The sequence below is a fragment of the Triticum dicoccoides genome, chromosome 1A (genome assembly GCF_002162155.2).
Source record: "Triticum dicoccoides isolate Atlit2015 ecotype Zavitan chromosome 1A, WEW_v2.0, whole genome shotgun sequence".
NCBI classification, from domain to species: domain Eukaryota; kingdom Viridiplantae; phylum Streptophyta; class Magnoliopsida; order Poales; family Poaceae; genus Triticum; species Triticum dicoccoides.
Genome location: NC_041380.1, coordinates 140,947,304 through 140,954,223, shown reverse-complemented (window position 1 = coordinate 140,954,223; position 6,920 = coordinate 140,947,304). Strand labels below are relative to the sequence as shown.

At 48.2% G+C, this 6,920-nt stretch overlaps 1 pseudogene; it reads left to right on the top strand.

Moving 5' to 3' along the window:
* Positions 1 to 78: 78 nt before the first annotated feature.
* LOC119352240 lies at positions 79 to 6,881 on the top strand (annotated as a pseudogene).
* The last annotated feature ends 39 nt before the right edge of the window (positions 6,882 to 6,920 follow it).

Below are 6,920 nucleotides of genomic sequence, written 5' to 3'. Positions count from 1 at the left end.
CTCGACGCTGCGCCCCTGCCTCGGGTTGTCGTCCACCCGTCGCCTCGCCGACGCCGCCCGACCCGCGCCACCTCGTCTATGCTTGCCGCCCCGACCTCCTCCTCAACACTCGCTGCCCGAACCCCTACACCACCCTGTGAGGCCCCCTTCTCCTTTCCCCGCGGTCACCGCCGCTCACGCACCCGCCGCCCGCGCCCGCTGCCGCTCGGCCATGCCCTTGGCCACGGCATCCACCCTGCACCGCGCCTGGACCGTCCCCTGCTCGCCGGCCAGCGCGCCTCCGCTGCTGTGGCCGCGCTCACCGCCCGCCCGCGTGCGCCTTGGCCACGCGCCCGCATAGACCAGGCCCTGCCTTGCCCCCCTTATCGCGCCGACTCCCGCAGCTCTGCTGCTGCTCTCCCGCTGTGCCCCCTCCCTGCGCTGCCATCGCTACCTGCTAGTGCCCTGGCCGCGCGCCCCTGCTCGCGGCGCGACCCCGCCTCCCGCTTCCTTGGCCGCACCCGCCGGCGACCACCCGCCGAGGCCGCCACCGGCCATGGCTATGGCCTCGCGCTGACTGCCGTGGCCCCCCTGCCTGCCTCTACTCACCGGCCGGCGTCCGCTGTAGCCGGCCCATGCCAGCAGACCCCCCTGCTCGCCCCGCGTCATCAGGCGGGCTCCCTTGTCGCCCCGGGTTGCGCCCCAGTGTCCGTAACCGCCCCGATTGGCATCTGTGCCACTGGACAGCGAGCCCCACACCTAGAATGTTTAAAAAAAAATAAAAATAACAATATAATTAATAATTAAATTAATTAATTAACCAAGTTAATTAACTTAACTAATCATGTTTAATTAATCTAATTAAGTTTAATTAACCTAATAACTACTTAAACTGTTAGTTAGTCCATGTTTCAATGACACTAGGGACCCACTGGTCAATTGGACAAGTCAACGGTCAATGCTGTCTGGGCTGTTGACTTTGACTGGCCCACCGGTCAGTCTCTACTGACTGGGCAGTTGACCAAGTCAACTGGGCCTACTAGTCAGCCACACAAGCCCATCTGTGGGTACACTTATGTGTGCCCATAGCAATTTAACATTTAATTTTCAAATTAAAATAATTTAGAAAATGATTAAAACTTTGAAAATTAATATAAAATAATCCGTAGCTCGGATGAAAATACTTTGTACATGAAAGTTGCTCAGAACGACGAGACGAATCTGGATACGCAGCGCATTCGTCCGCCACACATCCCTAGCATAGAAAACACGCAACTTTTCCCCTCTGGTTCATCTGTCCGAAAACGCGAAACACCGGGAATACTTTCCCGAATGTTTTCCCCCTTCATCGGTACCACCTCGTACCGCGTTAGGGCACACCTAGCATCACGCTTTGTCATGTCATGTATTGTCATGCTTTTGTTTGCATTATATTTATTGTTTCTTCCCCCTCTTCTCTCTCTAGACACCGAGACCGACGCCGCTACTACCCAGTACGACTACGGTGTTGACGACCCCTCTCTCTTGCCAGAGCAACCAGGAAAGCCCCTCCTTGATCACCAGATATCGCCTACTCTACTCTCTACTGCTTGCATTAGAGTAGTGTAACATGTTACTGCTTTTCGTTAATCCTATCCTGATGCATAGCTTGTCCTTGCTACTACTGTTGTTACCTTTACCTGCAATCCTAATGCTTAGTATAGGATGCTAGTTTATCATCCATGGCCCTACATTCTTGTCCGTCTGCCATGCTATACTATCGGGTCGTGATCACTCGGGAAGTGATCACGGGTATATACTTATACATATATACATGCTATATAGGTGGTGATTAAAGTCGGGTCGGCTCGTTGGAGTACCCGCGAGTGATTCCGATGTTGGGGGCTGAAGGGGCAGGTGGCTCCATCCCGGTAGAGGTGGGCCTGAGTTCCCGAAGGCCCCCAACTGTTACTTTGTGGCGGAGCGACAGGGCAGGTTGAGACCACCTAGGAGATAGGTGGGCCTGGCCCTGGTCGGTGTCCGTGGTTATTTCAAAATAACACGCTTAACGAGATCTTGGTATTTGATCTGAGTCTGGCTACTGGCCTATACGCACTAACCATCTACGCAGGGACAATTATGGGCACTCGACGTCGTGGTATCAGCCTAAGTCTTCATGACGTCAGCGACTGAGCGGCGCCGTCGGGTTGGACCGCGTAACGCAACTTCCTTTGTAATGGAGGTTGCTAGGTCTGCTCTCCGGCCACGTACGCAACGTGCAGGTGTGCAATGGGCGATGGGCCCAGGCCCCTATGGCACAGGATTTAGACCGGCGTGCTGACCTCTCTGTTGTGCCTAGGTAGGGCTGCGACGTGTTGATCTTCCGAGGCCGGGCATGACCCAGAAAAGTGTGTCCGGACAAAGGGGATCTAGCGTGTTGGGAAATGTGGTGCACCCCTGCAGGGAAGTTAATCTATTCGAATAGCCGCGATCTTCGGTAACATGACGACTTGGAGTTGTACCTTGACCTTATGACAACTAGAACCGGATACTTAATAAAATATACCCTTCCAAGTGCCAGATACAACCGGTGAGCGCTCTCTCACAGGGCGATGAGGGGAGGATCATCGGTTAGTATTATGCTATGCGATGTTACTTGGTGAACTTACCATCTACTCTCTTCTCCTGCTGCAAGATGGAGGTTACCAGAAGCGTAGTCTTCGAAAGGACTAGCTATCCCCGTCTTATTCCGGCTTTCTGCAGTTCAGTCCACATATTATACCCTTATTCCATTTGATACCAATGCATACATATGTAGTGTAGCTCTTTGCTTGCGAGTACTTTGGATGAGTACTCACGCTTGCTTTGCTCCCTCTTTTCCCCTTTCTATACTCGATTGCTGCGACCAGACGTTGGAGCCCAGGAGCCAGACGCCACCATGACGATGACTACTACTACTCGGGAGGTGCCTACTACTACGTGCAGCCCGCTGACGACGACCAGGAGTAGTTTAGGAGGATCTTAGGCAGGAGGCCTGCGCCTCTTTCGATCTGTATCCCAGTTTGTGCTAGCCTTCTTAAGGCATACTTGTTTAACTTATGTCTGTACTCAGATATTGTTGCTTCCGCTGACTCGTCTATGATCGAGCTCTTGTATTTGAGCCTTCGAGGCCCCTGACTTGTAATATGATGCTTGTATGACTTATTTTATTTGTAGGGTTGCGTTGTGATATCTTCCCGTGAGTCCCTGATCTTGATCGTACACATTTGCGTGTATGATTAGTGTACAATTGAATCGGATGCGTCACACCAGCAAAGCACTGGAGGACCGAAAAAATTTCCACCAGAGGTTAAAACAGTAAACATGATCCATGTGACGAAGAGGAGAAGCACACATGCACTCCGAGACATACGTGACATAGAGCCCGTCACTCCTAAGTTCAACCCCTGGTTGGTCTGCCCGATCACTCGCGGGGATCACGCGACAAACATCCGGCATGAAGGATTGGCTGCCTTGGTGTTAGACCCAACAATAAACGGATACGACCTCACACGAGTCCTTATGGACGGCGGCAGTGGTCTAAACTTGATATATCAGGACACAGTCCGCAAAATGGGGATAGACCCGACAAAAATAAGCCATAGTAATACTACCTTCAAGGGAGTAATACCAGGTCCAGAGGCCCTCTGTACGCGCTCTCTATTACTAGAGGTTGTATTCGGTTCTCCCGACAACTTCCGAAGCGAAAAATTAACTTTCTACATCGCTCCATTCCGAAGTGGCTATCAAGAACTACTCGGAAGAGTGGCTTTCGCTCGTTTTAATGCAGTACTGCATTACGCTTCTCTCAAGCTTAAGATGCCCGGTCCACGCGGCACCATCACAGTTAGTGGAAATATTGAGCGTTCTCTACGCGCGGAAGAATGTGCGGCGGCCTTAACAGCCGAGCACTAGACGGCCTCACCAACCAGAATAAGTGACAGGTCGTCAAGACCACGGACACGGTTAGACGAGTCCGGTGCATCATTACATATACATGAGATTGGTTTGATGGTTAAACCCTCATCGACGGTACCAGGGGGTTATGTGAACCACCAACTTTGTTCAGGGTAGTAAAATGGACTTTTTTTTTATTTGGATTCGATTTTCGCAATTTTGCTATTCTATATCCTTCTGTATGAATGTTGAGACTTGATTTTAATTGCTCATTTAAAATTTAGAAAGAAAAAATGGGCCTACCAGTCCGAGAGCCGCGATGCAGTCTCTCAAAAGAAGCTGCGACAGGGTTTGCTCGACCTCGGCGGCGTTCTCATGGCGGAAGGCGACCTAAGTGTTCTCATGGCGGAAGGCGGCCTAGGGGTGGAGGAGGTAGTAGACGAGAGTGGCTGCTTAGAGCCTTTCTTCTACGACGAGGCGGAGGTTGTGGCCGAAGCGGCGGCAGCGGCGGAGAGGCGGCGGAGCATGCGCGGAAGATGGAGAAATTGAGGCGGAGAAAGGAAGCGCATCAGGCCGTGATCGACAGGATCCGCGAGTGCGATCCCAAGACGGGGGAAGTCTGCTACACCTGATTCTACAACAGGGACATGTCCAAATTTGACATCGACCAGGAGTGTAAGTCCCAAATCCAATTCCTCCTGATTCCCCCATGTAATGCATGTTTAATTGCCCCTCCAATGCGATTTTGATTTCTCCTACCGCACGCACGCAGCTCCTCTGGCTCCAATGCGATACACTCACAAAACACCATCCAAATACACCAACTCACTCGGAAGACAGGTGTACGACGTGTCTGACTCTGTAAACATCCCACAGTGAAGATAGCCTCTTCGGATATGGGATTTCCGTTAAAGGTGTATGGTACCGTGATTGCAAGAGATTACCTCGATTTCAAGTGTGTCTATCTGTTCCGGCGCCATAGAGAGGATTACCAGCTCATCAACTCAGAGGTAGTACAGCTTTTCTTTGAAGACCATATACTTACTTACGACAAGTCATTTCTCATTGTGCGGTGATGGCCGCTTTTTTTCCTTGGCTAGTCAGTTCTTTTACATTTCTGCTCCGGGAATAAATTATAGGGTGTTGGAAATTGTATGGCTCAATCATCAAATTATAGGTTGAAGGGGAGCCTTGGCGCAACGGTAAAGTTGTTGCCTTGTGACCATGAGGTCACGGGTTCAAGTCCTGGAAACAGCCTCTTCCAGAAATGTAGGGAAAGGCTGCGTACTGTAGACCCAAAGTGGTCGGACCCTTCCCCGGACCCTGCGCAAGCGGAAGCTACGTGCACCAGGTTGCCCTTTTTAATCATCAGATTATAGGTTGCAATCTCTTGGTATTCATTCATAAAAATACGCAAGTATTGTTAATGAAGCTTATGCTTGTTGTTTTGTATGGCTGGATCGTCATACAATCATGTCTTGGTATTCATAATAATACGCAAGGATAGTTAAATGTATTCTTGTTGTTTACACATGTTTAAGCATAAGAATAATGCATGGTTATGGTGGAACAGAGGTTGCAACCTTCCATTTCCTTGTAAATTTTAGGGCCTATTGAATCACAGAATTCCAAAAAGGCATGAATAGAAAAAAGCGCAGGATTTTAGTGGCATTATTTTTGCCAAAGTTTGTTTGGTTGCACAATAACATAAACAAAGGTTTCTTTCCTAGAGGTTTGAGTCGATGTAAAATTCAGTTTGAAATTTGTGGTTTGTAGTGCAAAGGTATCGGTAGGAAAATATCCTATGTGATTCAATCTTACAAGTCAAACAACCTACATAGGAAAAAATATTAAGGGTTTAAATCCTCCCAAACATGTATGAATATCCTTTGTACCAAAAAAGCCCTTAGTAAGATTAAAAAAATGAGTGATCATGATATCATAAGAAAAAATGCTTTGAATATGGTATGGAGCAGATTAGAACCGAACATGCTCACATACAATCAGATATCAGTACAAATCTTTAAAAACAGTTTTATACTTGCATGCATGACAACAACTTTCCTCCGATGCTTGTTTTTACTTCCATTGCGTTATCCAGATGAGGTTACTGCTAATCTGTTATGTGACCTTTTCTCATAGGATCAATCGTTGATCTTGACTGGACCAACTCGAGGACTAGTGTTACTAGATAGTACATATTTTGAGGTGGATCTTAAGATCAAGGATGACCAAGGGAAGAAAGACCAAGAACTTAGCAAGGGACTGTGTGTGATTGATGGCATATTAATGGGAGGGGAGGAACATGGTCATGTTGGATGTGAAGACCTCGATAGCAGGCTGAGCACTGTAGAGGTGAAATTTGCAGTTGTTAAACTTGCAGTGGAGGCTACCCTTGAAATCAAGGTTCTCAAAGGAGATTTCTATGGAGAAATGACAGCTTGCACCTCCAGGATTCAGGATCGCCTGGTGCTTCATGATAGCAAAGCAGGTGGTGTAATCTGTGATGGTACTGGAATGCTCCAGTTGTGGCGCCGTGTTGTAACTATTGGAATGAAGGATATGCTTTTATTAACGATTGCTACCCAGGCTAGTGATGTGGCAACTGCCTCTGCTACACGAACCATTAATTTCACTCCACATGTGAACGGTGCAGAGGAAGATGAAATTACCTGTGGTGCTGTTAAGATGCTTATCAAGGTCAACTGGTCCTTATTTGAATTGTGAACTTTGATGCACCTATGCTTATAATTGACCTATGTAGTGGTTGCTAATGCGTCTCTTCATGGAGCTAAGTAGTGTTTGATGCAATTATATTTCAGCTGTAGACTCTGATTTGTTGCCTATATGACAAGTTGAGCTATCTAGAGGTTGCTAATGTACTTAATCTCATGGAACTAAATAGGCTCCCCGTGACTACTGTTATCTTGTTGGACTTGTGATGGAAATGTACCTGCTGTAGTCTTGACTGCAATATTATGTCTTTATATATGGGTTTTTTTTCTTTCGAAAAAATGTCTTTATAT